Source organism: Musca domestica, unplaced genomic scaffold (genome assembly GCF_030504385.1).
Source record: "Musca domestica strain aabys unplaced genomic scaffold, Musca_domestica.polishedcontigs.V.1.1 189, whole genome shotgun sequence".
Lineage (NCBI taxonomy): Eukaryota > Metazoa > Arthropoda > Insecta > Diptera > Muscidae > Musca > Musca domestica.
In genome coordinates, this window is record NW_026712244.1 from 720,419 (window position 1) to 740,571 (window position 20,153).

The 20,153-nt window shown below is 26.2% G+C and overlaps 1 long non-coding RNA gene across 1 annotated transcript in view; it reads right to left on the minus strand.

Annotated features, from left to right (window-relative positions):
- LOC109611645 (uncharacterized) overlaps positions 1-20,153 on the minus strand; it is a 146,078-nt gene that overhangs the window by 31,822 nt on the left and 94,103 nt on the right. The window contains exon 2 of the long non-coding RNA XR_009341980.1: positions 7,911-7,953. This is a non-coding gene — a long non-coding RNA (uncharacterized LOC109611645). The remainder of the gene's footprint in view (positions 1-7,910; positions 7,954-20,153) is intronic.

A 20,153-nucleotide genomic window follows, 5' to 3' on the forward strand; every position in this document is an offset into this window, starting at 1 on the left:
GTTTATTTTATGGAAATTGTGGAAAACTAGGGAAATCAAAGAAAAAAACTAAAGGGAAATGTTGTGTCCCATTCGATTTGCTTAAATAAAAATGGCCAACAAATGTCCGGACACATGTGTTTAGGCAGAATTTTCTAGTTTAAAAAAAAAAAAAAAATCTTGAAATTTTAATTCTTCGATTTTTAAAGGATAATACCCGGCGAAGTACATCTTCAGGGCTATAGAGGGCCAGCAGCTCGTACCTAGGGACTCAATGGCTCTACAGCTTGGGTCTGGGGACTCAATAGCCTTTTAGCCCGTATATAGAGGTTCAAGGACCCAATGAGTGTGATTTTTTAAATATGCGTACATGTCACGATAACAGCCACTTATGGCCGATCCATGAAAATATAGTCGAAGTCAATGAAAAATATTTGTTCAAAAAAACTCCTCGGAAAAATATTACATAAAAAATTAATATTTTGAGGGGTCCTTAGAAAAATATTTTTTTAATATCCTCGCCAGGAGGTTCTACGAAAAATATTTCCTAAAAAAAGTCCACATCTGGTAGGTCCTTGGAAAAATATTCCCAAAAAAAGTCCTCGTTGTGGGGGTCCTAAATTATTTTTCCTTTAAAAATATATTCCTTGAAAAATCAATGTTTTGAGGGGTCCTTAGAAAAATATTTTTTTAAATATCCTCGCCAGGAGGTTCTAAGAAAAATATTCCTAAAAAAAGTCCACATTTCGTAGGTCCTTGGAAAAATATTCCTTATTTTTAAAAACATTTTTTAGAAGTATCGACAAATGTGGACTTAAAAAAAATATTTTTTACAATAATCGACAAACGTGGATTTTTTAAAAAATATGTTTTTACAAATATCGACAAATGTGGATTTTTGTTAAAAAATATTTTTTACAAATATCGACAAACGTGGATTTTTTAAAAATTATTGTTTAAAAATATCGACAAACTTGGATTAAAAAAATATTTTTTACATAAATCGACAAATCTGGATTTTTTAAAAAAATATTTTTTACAAATATCGACAAACGTGGATTTTTTAAAAAAATATTTTTTTACAAGTATCGACAAACATGGATTTAAAAAAATATATATGTTTTACAAATATCGACAAACGTGGATTACTTTAAAAATATTTTTTACAAATACCGACAAACATGGATTTTTTAAAAATAGTTTTTACAAATATCAAATAAACGTGGATTTTTTTAAAATATTTTTTACAAATACCAAATAAACGTGGATTTTTTTAAAAATATATTTTACAAATACCAAATAAACGTGGATTTTTTTAAAAATATATTTTACAAATACCAAATAAACGTGGATTTTTTTTAAAAATATTTTTTACAAATACCAAATAAACGTGGATTTTTTTTAAATATATTTTACAAATTCCAAATAAACGTGGATTTTTTTAAAAATATTTTTTACAAATACCAAATAAACGTGGATTTTTTTAAAAATATTTTTTACAAATACCAAATAAACGTGGATTTTTTAAAAAATATTTTTTACAAATACCAAATAAACGTGGATTTTTTAAAAAATATTTTTTACAAATACCAAATAAACGTGGATTTTTTTTAAAATATTTTTTACAAATACCAAATAAACGTGGATTTTTTAAAAATATTTTTTACAAATACCAAATAAACGTGGATTTTTTAAAAAATATTTTTTACAAATACCAAATAAACGTGGATTTTTTAAAAATATTTTTTACAAATATTGACAAACGTGGATTTTTTACAAAAATATTTTTTGCAAATATTGACAAACGTGGATTTTTAAAAAAAAATATTTTTTACAAATATCGACAAACGTGGATTTTTAAAAAAAAAATATATTTTTTACAAATATCGACAAACGTGGATTTTTAAAAAAATATTTTTTTATACAAATATCAACAAATGTGATTTTTTTAAAAGAATACATTTTTATACAAATATCGACAAACGTGGATTTTTAAAAAAATATTTTTTTATACAAATATCAACAAATGTAAATTTTTTAAAAGAATACATTTTTATACAAATATCAACAAACGTGGATTTTTTAAAAAAATATTTTTTACGAATATCGACAAACGTGGATTTTTTAAAAAAATATATTTTACAAATATCGACAAACGTGGATTTAAAAAAAAATGTTTTTTACAAATATCGGCAAACGTGGAATTTTTAAAACATTTTTTTTTTTTGCAAATTCGACAAAGGTGGATTTTTTAAAAAATATTTTTTTTTTTCAAATTCGACAAGCGTGGATTTTTTAAAAAATATTTTTTTTGTAAAGTCGACAAACGTGGATTTTTTAAAAAATATTTTTTTGCAAATATCGGCAAACGTGGATTTTTTTTTAAAAATATTTTTTTGCAAATTCGACAAGCGTGGATTTTTTAAAAAACATTTTTTTTGCAAAGTCGACAAACGTGGATTTTTTAAAAAAATATTTTTTTGCAAATATCGGCAAACGTGGATTTTTTTAAAAATTATTTTTTGTCATTTTCGACAAACGTGGAATTTTTTAAAAAATATTATTTTTGCAATTTCGACAAACGTGGATTTTTTAAAAAATATTTTTTTTGCAATTTCGACAAACGTGATTTTTTTAAAAAATATTTTTTTGCAATTTCGACAAACGTGAATTTTTTAAAAAATATTTTTTTTGCAATTTCGACAAACGTGGATTTTTTAAAAAATATTTTTTTTGCAATTTCGACAAACGTGAATTTTTTAAAAAATATTTTTTTGCAATTTCGACAAATGTGGACTTTTTTCCATCGAAATTAAAAAAAAATTGCAACCTCCTATCCATCAGGTGACAAATTCCTCCCCCATATTCTAGTTCACCCCAAAAGTTAATGCCCTCCTCGTCCGAGCCTAGGCAAATATAACACCATTTTCCCTCCTTTACAGTTAATAACTGCATCCAGTATTACAATTACAACAACAGCAAAAACATCTAAGCATTTTCCTAACTGTTAATAAGAATTGTGTATGTGTGTGTTTAGGGTACCTCTAGACAAATAGTTTGAACAATGAATATTGTATGAGGTCCAATATTAATACAGATGTATTTATGTATGTATGTGTGTCACACATAGGTACAAAAGTAGAAAGCGGCGAAGGTATTAAAGCGAAAAACTCATATCCAACACCCCATTCAAATCAGGGAGGTTGCAAAACAGAACAGAGCCTACAGGACGAGAACTTCAATTGGGGAGAGTAGAGTAGTTCATATGTTAGTCAAACCGAAGGTGGAGATAATAATACTTAGCATGTGTCGGAATAAAGACAGAGGCATTGTGGCATAATATAAGTTCATATATATTGTATGAACGAAAAATGTATACATCCTCTTAGATACATGTGGAATATTTAAAAAGGGGACGAACAGTTTTCCTTGGGAGGAAAATTTCCTATTTTGGTAAATATTTATATGTGTTGTGGCATGTGTACCAAGGACTTGAAGGAAAGTAAGTCCAAAGTAAACAGGATGTAATACTTTTTGCTGGAGAAAAAAGAAAAACAATTGCAGGGAAGAAGAAGCTTCAAATTCGTAGCCAAGGGGTCGTTTTGGTGAACTTATTGGGAAAAAATTAAAGAAATATTCCTCTGCAGTTTGATAAATTATTGAATTGAGAAGCAATATTGCGGGAGAATACCTCAGCAACGAATTTCAGTTAGACAGGGATTTTTAAAATAAAATTTTTTCCAGGACCAACCATATTTGGATTTTTAAAATCCAAATAGTGTTTCCAGGACCAGTAGAAGGGATATTAAAAAATATTTTGTCAGGACCAGTCAGGCGTGGATTTTTAAAATAATATCCAGGACTACTCAGACGTGGATTTTAAACTAATATTTTTCCAGGACCAGTTAGACGCGGATTTTTAACATAATATTTTTTCCAGGACCACTCAGATGTGGATTTTTAAAATAATTTTTTTCTAATGACCACTCAGAGGTGGATTTTTAAAATAATATTTTTTCCAGAACCGACGAGACCTGTATTTTTAAAATAATATTTTTCCAAGAACACTCGGACGTGAATTTTTAAAATGATATTTTTTCCAGGACCAGTAGGACATGGATTTTTAAAATAATAATATTTCCAGTACCAGTCAGATGTGGATTCTAAAAATAATATTTTTTCCAGGATCATTCGGACGTATATTTAAAAAAAAAAGCATTCCGGGACTAGTAAGTCATGGATTTTTTATAACAAATTTTTCCAGGACCAGCCAGACTTGGACTTTAATTTATTTATTTTTTTTCAATGACCAACCAGGCGTGGATTTTTAAAATATTTTTTTTCAAGAACCAAGCAGACGTGGTAAATAAATTATTTTTTTCCGGTTACACTCAGACGTGGATTTTTAAAATAATATTTTTCCAGGACCACTCGGGCGTGGATTTTTAAAATAATATTTTTTCCAGGACCACTCAGACGTAGATTTTTAAAATAAAATTTTTTGCAGGACCAGTATATTTTTGGGGACCTGTCAGACGAAGATTTTTAAAACTATATTTATCAAGGATCATTCCGACGTGCATTTTTTTTCAGAAATAGTCAGATGTGGATTATAAAATATATATATTTTCAAGGACGAACAAGTCCTAGGACTAGTGAATTTTTAAAATATTTTTTTGTGGATTTTTAAAATATTTTTTTTCCAGAAGCAAAGAGACCTGTGTTTTTAAAATAATATTTTTCCAGGACCACTCGGACGTGAATTTTTAAAATAATATTTTCTCCAGGACCAGTAGGACATGGATTTTAAAAATAATATTTTTTCCAGAATCATTCAGATTTTTAAAAAAAGGTTTTTTCCGGGACTAGTAAGTCGTGGATTTTTTATCTCAAATTTTTTTCCAGGACCAGTCAGACTTGTATTTTAATTAATTTATTTTTTTTTAATGACCAACCAGGCGTGGATTTTTAAAATATCAACCTGATGAAGATCTTTAAAATATTTTTTCCGGTTAAAGTCTGACGTTGATTTTTAAAATAATATTTTTTCTATGACTATTCAGACGTTGATTTTCAAAAGCATATTTTTTCAAGGTTCATCCTTGAATTTTTCAATGGATTTTCAAAATATATATATTTTCAAGAGCCAAGCAGACGTTGGACTTTCGAGGATCAACTTGACGTGGGCTTTCAAAAGAAAAAAAATAAAAATTTAAACCAACCACGTGGTTTTTCGTGGTTTTTCAAAAAAATATTTTTTCAGGGATCAACCAGAAGTTGATTTTCCAAAAATATTTTTTTCAAGGATCAATTTGACGTGGATTTTCAAAAAAAAAAGTTTTCAACAATCAACTTGAAGTGGTTTCTCCAAAAAAAAAAAAACTTGGTTTTTAAAAAACCAACAGGACGTGAATTTTTTAAAGGATATTTTTTAAGGATCAACCTGGCGTAGATATTTTAAAGGCCATTTTTCAAGGATCAAACTGACGTGGATTTTTTAAAAACATATTTTTAAGGATAAATCAACATGACGTGGATTTTTTAAAAGCATATTTTTCAAGGATCAAACTGACGTGGATTTTTTAAAACCATATTTTTGAAGGATCAAGCTGACGTGGATTTTTTAAAAGCATATTTTTCAAGGATCAACCTGACGTGAATTTTTTAAGGATATTTTCATAGGATCAACTTGACGTAGATTTGTTTAAGGATTTTTTCTAGGATCCGCCTGACGTGGATTTTTTAAAGTAAATTTTTCAAGGATCAAACTGACGTGGATTTTTTAAAAGCATATTTTTCAAGGATCAAACTGACGTGGATTTTTTAAAAGCATATTTTTCAAGGATCAAACTCACGTGGATTTTTTAAAAGCATATTTTTCAAGGATCAAACTGACGTGGATTTTTTAAAAGCATATTTTTCAAGGATCAAACTGACGTGGATTTTTTAAAAGCATATTTTTCAAGGATCAAACTGACGTAGAATTTTTAAAGGTTTTTTTTTTTAAATATGTGGACAATTTGTAAAGGACGTAGATTTTTAAGGGATATTCTCAAGGACGTGAATTTTCAAAGGATATTTTTCAATTTCTCAGAGAATATTTTTCAAGGATCAGCCTAACGTGCATTTTCAAAGGATTTTCAAGGCCGTCGTTTTTTAAAGGGTATTTTCCAAGGACGTCTATTTTTAAAGGATATTTTACAAGGACGTCGATTTTTTAAAGGACATTTGACAGGAACGTGGATTTTTAAAGAACAATTGTCAGGGACGTGGATTTTTTTAAAGGGATATTTTTCAATTATCAATCTGGTGTGGTTTTTAAAGGATATTCCTCAAGGATAAATCAACCTGACGTGGATTTTTTAAAGGTCTTTCTTTAAATATGTGGAAAATTTGTCAAGGACGTAGATTTTTTTAGGGACATTTTCAAGAACGTGTATTTCCAAAGAATATTTTTCAAGGATCAGCCTAACGTGAATTTTTTAAAGGATTTTTTTTATGAATCAACCTGACGTGGATTTCTTTATAGGATATTTTCGAATGACGTGGATTTGTTAAAATATCCTTTTTCAAGGACGTCTATTATTTAAAGGATATTTTGCAAGGACGTCGATTTTTTAAAGGACCTTTGACCGGGACCTGGATTTTTTAAAGGATATTCTTAAAGGACATGGACTTTTTAAAGGATATTTTTCAAGGACTTGCATTTTTAAAGGATATTTTTCAAGGACGTGGATTTTTTTAAGAACATTTTCAAAGAAGCGGATTTTTTAAAGGATATTTCTCAAGGACGTGGATTTTTTTAAGAATATTTTTCAAGGGCGTGGATTTTTTAAAGGATATTTTTCAAAGACTTAATTTTTTTGAAAGATATTATTAAGGAAAGTGGATTTGTTAAAATATCTTTTTTCATGGATCAGCATAACGTGGATTTTTTTTAAAGGATATTTTTCCAAGGATCAGCCCAACATGGACTTTTTAAAGATTTTTTTTTCAAGAATAAACTTGACGTGGATTTTGTAGAGAACCTTTTTTAAGGATCAACCCGACGTGTTTTTAAAAATACTTTTTTAAAAACCATGCGGACGTTTATTTCCACAAAAATTAAGAACTTAATAAAAATTGATTTTCAAAAACCAAAAAAACCTACCAGACTTTTAAAGGATATTTTTCAAGAATGACATGGGTATTTAAAAGATATTTTTCGTGGATCAATCTGACGTTTTTTTATTTTTTTTTTTCAAAGATCAATTAATTTACTTATATAATTTCCATTGAGCTTTCTTTGAGCCTCCTTTGATCTCTTTGTGTTTGAAAAATTTTGTATTTCTTCAAAGGAAAAAAATTAATTGCGAATTGGAGCAAATAACTGAATTTTGCATTTCTCCTAGAGGGGAGCTAAAGAACATGGAACTCAAAACCAAACCGGCAAATAAGCCAATGCAAAATTCATTAACACCCCCTAAAAGTAGGCAACATACATACACGCGCAAAACAACTTTATCGATAATTTGTTTATCAAATATATTTTTGTTGATTTTCGTTCGTTCGCATTTTTTTTCAAACGAAATTAGGTAGTCATCGTTAAGAATATTTGCGCTCCAATTGATAAGTGAGGCAACGGCTTGCAACGTTTGTGGTTACGGAGAAAAAAAAACAACGTTGAAAAGCAAATACCAATTCAGGGACGTGTGCTCGTTATGGTTCATCGGAATGTGTAGATTAATTTTGCAGAGAGGGGGGAATTGTGTGATTGATGAAATGAAAGATAATAATTAGCAATCAAGAGGTTAGGTATTAGAGAGAGGAGGAGGGCGGGTGGACACATGAAAGAAGAAGAAGATGAAACGATTTTTTGGCGAGGAGGGGAGTGGGGATTGTCATTAGAAGGTGGGGCGAAATTTTTGTGGTGGAATAGAAAAGCTACTTACCCTTTATGTTCTTATCCTTTGGTATCGTTGATCACAAAATAATCTGAAAAGAAGAAAAAATAAAAATGAATTAATTATAATTTTTTAGGAAATATTTTTTTTCTAATTATTTTTATTTTTGTATTTAAGTTCTAAGTTTTTTTTTTATTTTTTGAGTAAAAAAAATAAATAAATCATTGAAAACATTTTTCTGATTTAAAAAAGAAAAATGTTTTTTTTTTTAATATTTTTTCATGGACAATTCAAACGTTGATTTTTTAAAAATATTTTTTTTTTCAAATATTTAGAAGTGGATTTTTTAAAAATATATTTTATAGATTAGACGAGAATGTTTTGAAAATAATTTTTTAAAGATGAATCAGATGTGGATTTTTTTGAAAAAAATTTTTTATAGTAGAATCAGACGTTTACAAAATATATATTTTTTCATTGAATAATCAAACGTGGATTTTTAATTTTTTTTTTCATAAAGAAATTAAACGTTGATTTATTAAAAATAATTTTTCATGGACGATTCAAAAGTCGATTTTTTAAAAAATAATTTTTCATGGACGATTCAAAAGTTGATTTTTTTAAAAATATTTTTTCCTTAAATAATTAGACGTGGATTTATTAAAAATATATTTTAAAGAAAAATTAGACGTGGATTTATTAAAAATATATTTAAAAAAAAAATTAGACGTGGATTTATTAAAAATATATTTTAAAGAAAAATTAGACGTGGATTTATTAAAATATATTTTAAAAAAAATTAGACGTGGATTTTTTAAAAATATATTTTAAAGAAAAATTAGACGTGGATTTTTTAAAAATATATTTTAAAGAAAAATTAGACGTGGATTTTTTAAAAATATATTTTAAAGAAAAATTAGACGTGGATTTTTTAAAAATATATTTAAAGAAAAATTAGACGTGGATTTTTTAAAAATATATTTAAAGAAAAATTAGACGTGGATTTTTTAAAATATATTTTAAAGAAAAATTAGACGTGGATTTTTTAAAAATATATTTTAAAGAAAAATTAGACGTGGATTTTTTAAAAATATATTTTAAAGAAAAATTAGACGTGGATTTTTTAAAAATATATTTTAAAGAAAAATTAGACGTGGATTTTTTAAAAATATATTTTAAAGAAAAATTAGACGTGGATTTTTTAAAAATATATTTAAAGAAAAATTAGACGTGGATTTTTTAAAATATATTTTAAAGAAAAATTAGACGTGGATTTTTTAAAAATATATTTTAAAGAAAAATTAGACGTGGATTTTTTAAAAATATATTTTAAAGAAAAATTAGACGTGGATTTTTTAAAAATATATTTTAAAGAAAAATTAGACGTGGATTTTTTAAAAATATATTTTAAAGAAAAATTAGACGTGGATTTTTTAAAAATATATTTTAAAGAAAAATTAGACGTGGATTTTTTAAAAATATATTTTAAAGAAAAATTAGACGTGGATTTTTTAAAAATATATTTTAAAGAAAAATTAGACGTGGATTTTTTAAAAATATATTTTAAAGAAAAATTAGACGTGGATTTTTTAAAAATATATTTTAAAGAAAAATTAGACGTGGATTTTTTAAAAATATATTTTAAAGAAAAATTAGACGTGGATTTTTTAAAAATATATTTTAAAGAAAAATTAGACGTGGATTTTTTAAAAATATATTTTAAAGAAAAATTAGACGTGGATTTTTTAAAAATATATTTTAAAGAAAAATTAGACGTGGATTTTTTAAAAATATATTTTAAAGAAAAATTAGACGTGGATTTTTTAAAAATATATTTTAAAGAAAAATTAGACGTGGATTTTTTAAAAATATATTTTAAAGAAAAATTAGACGTGGATTTTTTAAAAATATATTTTAAAGAAAAATTAGACGTGGATTTTTTAAAAATATATTTTAAAGAAAAATTAGACGTGGATTTTTTAAAAATATATTTTAAAGAAAAATTAGACGTGGATTTTTTAAAAATATATTTTAAAGAAAAATTAGACGTGGATTTTTTAAAAATATATTTTAAAGAAAAATTAGACGTGGATTTTTTAAAAATATATTTTAAAGAAAAATTAGACGTGGATTTTTTAAAAATATATTTTAAAGAAAAATTAGACGTGGATTTTTAAAATATATTTTAAAGAAAAATTAGACGTGGATTTTTTAAAAATATATTTTAAAGAAAAATTAGACGTGGATTTTTTAAAATATATTTTAAAGAAAATTAGACGTGGATTTTTTAAAAATATATTTTAAAGAAAAATTAGACGTGGATTTTTTAAAAATATATTTTAAAGAAAAATTAGACGTGGATTTTTTAAAAATATATTTTAAAGAAAAATTAGACGTGGATTTTTTAAAAATATATTTTAAAGAAAAATTAGACGTGGATTTATTAAAAATATATTTTAAAGAAAAATTAGACGTGGATTTATTAAAAATATATTTAAAGAAAAATTAGACGTGGATTTTTTAAAAATATATTTTAAAGAAAAATTAGACGTGGATTTTTTAAAAATATATTTTAAAGAAAAATTAGACGTGGATTTTTTAAAAATATATTTTAAAGAAAAATTAGACGTGGATTTTTTAAAAATATATTTTAAAGAAAAATTAGACGTGGATTTTTTAAAAATATATTTTAAAGAAAAATTAGACGTGGATTTTTTAAAAATATATTTTAAAGAAAAATTAGACGTGGATTTTTTAAAAATATATTTTAAAGAAAAATTAGACGTGGATTTTTTAAAATATATTTTAAAGAAAAATTAGACGTGGATTTTTAAAAATATATTTTAAAGAAAAATTAGACGTGGATTTTTTAAAAATATATTTTAAAGAAAAATTAGACGTGGATTTTTTAAAATATATTTTAAAGAAAATTAGACGTGGATTTATTAAAAATATATTTTAAAGAAAAATTAGACGTGGATTTATTAAAAATATATTTTAAAGAAAAATTAGACGTGGATTTATTAAAAATATATTTTAAAGAAAAATTAGACGTGGATTTATTAAAAATATATTTTAAAGAAAAATTAGACGTGGATTTATTAAAAATATATTTTAAAGAAAAATTAGACGTGGATTTATTAAAAATATATTTTAAAGAAAAATTAGACGTGGATTTATTAAAAATATATTTTAAAGAAAAATTAGACGTGGATTTATTAAAAATATATTTTAAAGAAAAATTAGACGTGGATTTATTAAAAATATATTTTAAAGAAAAATTAGACGTGGATTTATTAAAAATATATTTTAAAGAAAAATTAGACGTAAATTTTTTTAAAATAATTTTTTTAAAAATGAATTAGATAGGGATTTTTTGATTTTTTTTTTAATGAATAAACTGTTTTTTTTTTTTTAAATATATATTTTCATATTTTTTAATTTTTTTTTTTGAATGGCCGGTCATATCATCATTCAGTTTGCAATTCATTTTTGCCACATTTTTTACTCGTCACAATTGTTTAAATGCGTTTCCATTAAAAAAAAAATAATAATAAAATATTTTTTTTTTAATTTTTTTATAAAAAAAAATCTTTTTTTATATATTTTTCAATATTTGTTTTTTTTTTTGTCCCCCATAACCTCATTAATTTTGCATGTCATTATAACCACATTTTCATCAATTTCGTTTCCTCGTTGCCCTCAATTAAAACACATTTGTTGTTGTTATTCTTATTATTATTATTCTGTTTTGCTTCATCAACTTTTCAAGTGTTGCCTGTCTCTTCGCCTGTCAATGGGACACTTGACAATTTGTTTTAATATCTCTGTAATTTTCTGCTCATATCTATGGTCCGTTTATGGGCTTTTTGTGGCATTATTAAGTGTTGTCATTTTCTGCAGCACTCATGGTCTGGCTGGCTGGTTGTTTGCTACACAACTGTTTTCAATTTTTTTGCTGTTTTTTCTGTCTGTTTATCAATGCTAATGCAATTTACCATGATTGGCAATCGGAGAGTTACAAAACACTTTTGTATTAAAACTTGATTACGGCTCAAAGTGGTAATGCCAGCTACACAAGCGATAGATAGTTAGTTGACAGTTATTAACAGTTGAGAGCAGTGAATTATGTGGTTAATAAAATTAGGAGCCAAAAACATTTTTTTTAACATCGATTAAAAAAATCGAACATCAAGGCAAGGTGGATATTTGAAAAAAGACTATAGACAGTTCGAAGTGAATTTTGGAAAAATATTTTTTCAAAGACCGCCAGGAATTTAAAAAAATATTTTTTTTTTTCATAAATTTAATAGAAGTGGAAGTTTTGAAGATATTTTTCCAAGGTCCCAATAAATTTGGGCTTTATAAAAATATTTTTTTAAAGACCAATTAGAAGTGGGTTAAAAAATATTATTTTTTCATAGAACAACCAGAATTTCCAGGGAAAATTATTTTCGAGAAACCAGCCAGACGGGGATTTAAAAAAAAAAACTATAGATTAAATAGACTTGAATTTGTTGAAAATATTTTTTCAAGTGCCCTATAAACGTGGATTTTTAAAAATATTTTTTAAAAGATCAATTAGATGTGGAATTCTAAAAATAATTTCCTTTTTCATGTAATAATCAGGCGTGAATTTTAATAAAAAAATTATTTTGAAGTCTAGCGAGACGTGGATTTTTTTAAAAATATTTTTTAATAAAATAATCAAATGCTGATTATTTTAAAAATATATTTCCAAACCCAGCCATTCCTAAAAAGTTTTCTAAAAATAGTTTTCCAAAGACTAACCATATTTTTCCAAAGACGAGGCAGATGTGGAGTTTTGTAAAAATATTTTTCCAAAGACTTGTCTGACCTGATTTTTTTTAAAAAAATATTTTTGCAAAGACCAACCAGACGAAGATACTTTTTTAAATATTTTTCTAAGAACAGCCAGACGCGAATTTTTTACAAATACCCGCCTGTTGTGGAAAATATTTTTTTTCATATAGAAATTTTTTAATATATTTTTCATAAAGAAATCAGACGTGGATTTTTTGAAAGTATTTTTTTCATAAAGAAATCATGCGTGTATTTTTTTAAATATTTTTTCAAAGACCAAATAGACGTGGATTTTTTAAAAATATTTTTTTCAAAGATCAAATAGACGTAGATTTTTTAAAAATATTTTTTCAAAGACCAAATAGACGTGGATTTTTTAAAAATATTTTTTCAAAGACCAAATAGACGTGGATTTTTTAAAAATATTTTTTTTCAAAGACCAAATAGACGTGGATTTTTTAAAAATATTTTTTTTCAAACAGCAAATAGGCGTGGATTTTTTAAAAATATTTACTAAATAGACGTGGATTTTTTAAAAATATTTACCAAATAGACGTGGATTTTTTAAAAATATTTACCAAATAGACGTGGATTTTTTAAAAATATTTACCAAATAGACGTGGATTTTTTAAAAATATTTTTTTTCAAACACCAAATAGGCGTGGATTTTTTAAAAATATTTTTTTTCAAAGACCGAATAGACGTGGATTTTTTAAAAATATTTTTTTTCAAAGACCGAATAGACGTGGATTTTTTAAAAATATTTACCAAATAGACGTGGATTTTTTAAAAATATTTACCAAATAGACGTGGATTTTTTAAAAATATTTACCAAATAGACGTGGATTTTTTAAAAATATTTACCAAATAGACGTGGATTTTTTGAAAATATTTACCAAATAGACGTGGATTTTTTAAAAATATTTACAAATAGACGTGAATTTTTTAAAAATATTTTTTTCAAAGATCAAATAGACGTAGATTTTTTAAAAATATTTTTTCAAAGACGTGGATTTTTAAAAATATTTTTTCAAAGACCAAATAGACGTGGATTTTTAAAAATATTTTTTTTCAAAGACCAAATAGACGTGGATTTTTTAAAAATATTTTTTTTCAAACACCAAATAGGCGTGGATTTTTTAAAAATATTTACTAAATAGACGTGGATTTTTTAAAAATATTTACCAAATAGACGTGGATTTTTTAAAAATATTTACCAAATAGACGTGGATTTTTTAAAAATATTTACCAAATAGACGTGGATTTTTTAAAAATATTTTTTTTCAAAGACCGAATAGACGTGGATTTTTTAACAATATTTACCAAATAAACGTGGATTTTTTAAAAATATTTACTAAATAGACGTGGATTTTTTAAAAATATTTACAAATAGACGTGAATTTTTGTAAAATTTTTTTCATATACCAAATAGACGTGGTTTTTTTTTAATATTTTTTTCATATGTCAAACAGACGTTGATTTTTAAAAAAAAAAATTTCAAGTGAAAAGATATTTAATTTTTTTTTTTTTCAAAGAAAAATACTTTTTAAAAAACATTTTTTTCAAAGGAATAGATCTTTTAAAAATATTTTTTTTTAAAGAAATAGATCTTTTAAAAATATTTTTTTCAAAGAAATAGATTTTTTAAAAATATTTTGTTCATAAGAAAATAAGTCATGAATTTTAAAAATAATTTTTTCCAAATGCCAATCGGACATGGATTTTTGAAAAAGAATTTTTTCAAATGCCAATCGGACCTGGATTTGAAAAAAAAATCAATAACCATTCTTACATGAATTTTTAAAGAATATTTTTTTAAATTCCAATTAGCAGTGGATTTTTTTAATTTTTTTTTTTTTAATTACCAATCGGGCGTGGATTTTTGAAAAACATTTTTTCCAAAGGCGGGATTTAAATTCTTTTTTAAATACAAATCGGGCGTGGATTTATTAAAAACAATTTGTGCAGATACGTATCGTATGTGGATTTTTTTTCCAAATACCAAATGGAAGTGGATTCTTTGAAAATATTTTTTTTTTTCAAACAAAAACGGACGTGGATGTCTAAAAAATTTTTTAGAATATTTTTCGAACACCAATCGGACGTGGATTTTTTTTTAAATTATTTTTTTTAAATACCAATCAAGACTAAACGTATTTATATATTTTACGATATATATAACCAAGAATATTGCGTCTGCATGTCATAAATTTTTATAAAAATATATTTTTTAAATGGATTATTTCTATGCTTACTTTTTTATATTTTTCAATTTTTTACAATTCTGCCATAGGTTTTTTTTGTATTAAATATTTGTTTCTATGCCAAGCAATGTCAATTTCTAAAAATATATAATTTTTTAAATATTTATTCCTAAGACCAAAAAAAAAATTGTTTTCTAAAAATAAAAAAAATATATATATATTTAATTATTATTGCCTTACATACATTTACTAGGATTTCCAATAAAAGCCAATATCTCTCAAAATCGGACACTTCTCATAAATAAATTACACAAAAATAAGAAGTCTCCTCCATAAAAAGAAACAATGACAACGATTTCCTCAATACTTCACACAAATTGTCACCTTTGAACAGAAACAACGGTGTCATACCGAAACAGACACGCCGACAGACAGACACCATTCATGTAGCGGTTGAATGAAAACCTAAAAACCCCCAAATAAAGCCACCCATGAAAGCCGCATAAGCCGTCAGAGACATGCATGGCCTGCATCCACTCGATGTCATCACCGAGATTTCGATTGGTCAAGCCAGCCAGCCAGGTCAGGCTCCTGAGGGGAGCAGCCTATGCTGCATACACGCATAACGTGGTTTTCCAACAAATCCTCAGATTAATGTAAACACACACAAACTCACATGGACATAGCGACAGATAGGCAGGCAGATCGACCGACCAACAGACACACGGCTTACATTTACATCAACATTGCCTTATGGTTAGCCACAGAAGTGCGGAGGCCAGAGCCGCATTACTGCATGAAAAATCAATCTAATGGAGATTGCATCGTAAATTATCTTTAAGTCTACCTTCCCCCGTCGTCTCTCCACCCCGGCATCATCATCGTCGTCATCATCAACGGCCGGTCGGTCGGCCGGCCTATCAAAATATTTACTTTAATAACGAATTGTTAAATTTTCATACAAAGTATGTAAACATAAGTTCGTCCATGGCTCTGTTGAACATTTTCTAAGTCCCTGCACTGTCATAGCTGGTCTCTCTGCGGTGTCTGCCTGTGTAGGTGTTGAAAACTATTTTGAAAAACTTAATTAAAATGCTCCAAGTTTTGTCATTTTTAATCCACTTTGTTGCCGTTGAGGTAGCTACGTCATTTGTTTGTGTTTCTTGGTTTTGTTGTTTTTCTTGGAATTAAGGCTATGGTCCGGACCGCTCGATGTCATTTAAACAAATTCAGGTTTCCATTTTAGCTGCAGTTTCTTGGTAATATTCCAAAATTTATTGGGCGTTCAATTGAATTGCGTAGCTGTTTTGATTTTGTTGCGGAGCTCCAAATGCCGATATTAGCGGCATTTTAAGACTCAATAATCACTTTATTTAGACACTTTGACAGTTTCTATGGATTTGACACTATTTGTGAACTGCCGTAGCAGAAGTTGTTACAACAATCGGCAATTTTTTATTGATTGCAGCGGTTGGTTCGTAATGACAAGGCACGAAGTTGTTGCGAATGGATTTTAAATGAATCCAAGTTTATGGACTATTGGATAAAAAAAAATAAAATAATTTTGGAAAATAAAGACATAATTAATTAGACTCTGCGAAATTTTTATTTTAAAAAAATCCACGACTGAAGAGATTTTGGGAAATTTTTGTTTTCAATAAATCCACACCTGAATAGACTTTGGGAAATTTTTATTTAAAAAAACCCACGCCTGAATTTTTATTTAAAAAAATCCACGCCTGAAGATTTTCGGAAATTTTTATTTAAAAAAACCCACGCCTGAATAGATTTAGGGAATTTTTTATTTTTTTTTAAATCCACGCCTGAATAGACTTTGGGAAATTTTTATTTAAAAAAAAATCCACGCCTGAATAGACTTTGGGAAATTTTTATTTCAAAAAAATCGACGTCTGAATAAACTTTGGGAAATTTTTATTTAAAAAAAAATCCATGCCTGAATAGACCTTGGAAAATTTTTATTTAAAAAAAAATCCATGCCTGAATAGACCTTGGAAAATTTTTATTTAAAAAAAATTAAAAAAAAAAACAACGCTATTCTAGATTTTGGGAAATTTTTATTTTAAAAAATCCACGCACAAAAATTCACATTTGATTGGTCCTAAAAAATATTTTTATAAAAAATCCTCGTCCGATTGGTGATGGAAAAAAAATTTTTATAAAAAATCCTCGTCCGATTGGTGATGAAAAAAATATTTTTATAAAAATCCACGTCTGATTGGTTTGTGAAAAAAATATTTTTAAAAAAATCCAAGTCTGATTGGTTTGTAAAAAAAATATTTTTAAAAAAATCCACGTCTGATTGGTTTGTGAAAAAATATTTTTAAAAAAATCCACGTCTGATTGGTTTGTGAAAAAAATATTTTTAAAAAAATCCGAAACTGCATAGTCTTTGAAAAAAATATTGTTTTAAAAAATTCACGTCTTAAGGGTCTTTAAAAAAAGATCAACGTCCGACTGGTCTTTGAAAAAAATATTTTTATAAAATCCACGTCAGATTCGTCTTTGACAAAAAATATTTTTGGAAAGATCAATGTCTGAGTGGTCTTTGAACAAAATATTGTCTTAAAAAATTCACGTCTTAAGGGTCTTTAAAAAATATTTTTGAAAAGATCAATCCAAAAAATCCACGTCTGATTGGTCTTCAACAAAAATATTCTTATAAAATCCACGTCAGATTGTACTTTAAAAAAATTCCACGCCTAATAGGTCTTTGAAAAAACTAGTTTTTAAAAACCACGTCTGTTAGGTCTTTGAAAAAAATATTTCTTAAAACCCACGTCTGTTAGGTCTTTGAAAAAAATATTTCTTAAAAACCACGTCTGTTAGGTCTTTGAAAAAAATATTTCTTAAAACCCACGTCTGTTAGGTCTTTGAAAAAAATATTTCTTAAAATCCACGTCTGTTAGGTCTTTGAAAAAAAAAAATTCTTAAAATCCACGTCTGTTAGGTCTTTGAAAAAAATATTTCTTAAAACCCACGTCTGTTAGGTCTTTGAAAAAAATATTTCTTAAAAACCACGTCTGTTAGGTCTTTGAAAAAAAAAATTCTTAAAATCCACGTCTGTTAGGTCTTTGAAAAAAATATTTTTTAAAAATCCACGTCCGATTGGTCTCTGAAAAATTATATTTTTACAAAATCCACCTTTAGTATGTCCTTGAAAAAAATATTTTAAAAAAATATATCCAAATTATTTTGATCCTTGGAAAAAAATATTTTTTTAAATATCCATTCGGGTGTTCCTAGGAAAAAACAGTTGAGCCAAAATCCCTTGGCCAAATTATTCACGTCACTACAAACAAAATACACCTTATTTTTATAACTCAATTTTGTTTGTTTAATTTTTCCAAAAAAAAAATCTTAACATCAATCCTTTGACCCATAAGCCAACAACTCACTCAGAATCATTAAAACAACCAACAACCATAAGGGCAAATGGTAGAAATGAGGGATATCATTGACCCACATTGTAATTTATTTGGTTAATGAGGCTGCTGCTGCTACCCGTTGATGCCTTTTCACGCTTTTCCAGACATGCAGAGAAAAATAAACTAACCATAACCTCAAAAAGGCGAACATAACCTAAAAACACCGAACGTAGAAAAATACATAATTACACTGCAAAAATAACTGTTTAACCCAAATTCAAAGTAGGTGGATATTTAAAGTTCAGATGTGAAACAAGAATATCCTTTACAACAACATAAGTACGAGAGAGAAAGAGAGAGGGAGAGGGGAAGGGCAAGAGAGATCCTACACAAAACTAATGGGGAGATTGGGAAAATTGATATGCAAAAAACAAACGTTTTTATGCCGTTGGCCCTTTGGCGCTTTGCAACAGCAACAACAACAACTACAACAATAGCAGGAAGAAGAAGCAGCGAAACATGTTTACGACTCTGGGTGTTTGTTTTATGACTTTGTTGATTTTATCGCGCAACATAAATTATGAAATATTAAATAAATTGATAAAATCGTAAAAGCAACAACAAAAACTGTGGAGGAACAAAAATTTTATAGCCATTTTATGAGTTTTAAAAGACTATGAAATGGTTGTTGTTGGTAGTTAGTGGGAGCGTTCTGTTTTTGTTGTTGCCTTTTTTCGTTGTCGGTTTTATGGCAATCTATAATTGCTATTAGTTTATTATTTGAGAGAGATAGAGGGAAGGAATGAAGAATTTGAATACGGAAAAGGAGCATTGAAGGAAGGCCTTATAAGGAGAAGCACATTGGAAAATAGTTTGAAAAAATGTCGAAGATTGGCTTTAACTAAATTTTGTTTAAAAAAAATAATTCGTAAATTTAGGCATTTAAAAGCGCCTAGAGGTAGGCATTATTATTTATTTATATATCCACGTTTGATGATAGTCCTCAATATGTTTTTAATCCAAGATCAAATTTGAAATTTTGTAAAAATCCAAATTTTTTCTTTAAAAATAATTTTTGAGATCTTTTCTTTCCTAATTTTTAAAATCTAATCCTTGAAAAATATTTCGTCTTGAGTCAATTCTTCAACATAATCCTTTCAAAATTTCTGCCTAAAAGTATACTTTGAAAAATTCTTTTTAAATCTACCCCTAAAAGTATACTTTGAAACATATTTAAAAAATGTAAGCCTAAAAATAGGTCCTCAATTTTGTTATTTTCTTATTTTAAGGGAAAGTCTCAAGAATATTTTCCAAAAAAAACACGCCCTAAAATATGCCATGAAACATTTTTAAGTCCCTGCCAAAAGTATACCTAGAATAATATTGAAAATATCCACACCTTTTTTAATTCACTCTTAAAAATCCACACCAAAATTTGGCTTTTAAAAATAATTTTAAAAATCTAGGTAGGCGTTACATTTTTTTTTTAATCCCAGCTTAATGATAATATTTTTTTTACAGAATCCACACTTAAATATTGATTTAAAAATCTTTTAAAAAATTGAAGCCTGAAAGTATACTTTGAAAAATATTTAAAAATCCTCGCCCAATTGTATTCTTTGAAAAGTATTTTTATATTCACCCCTGAAAATATACTTCGAAAAATATTTTAAAAATCCTCGTCCAATTGTATACTTTGAAAAGTATTTTTATATCCACCCTTGAAAATATACTTTGAAAAATATTTTAAAAATCCACGCCTAAAAGTAGATTTTAAATGTCGTTAATTTCTAATTTTGAGGCAAGGCATCAAGAATTCTTTGTAAGAGATTCGCGCCTTAAAATATTTTTTTGATAATCCAAGGTATTCTTTAAAT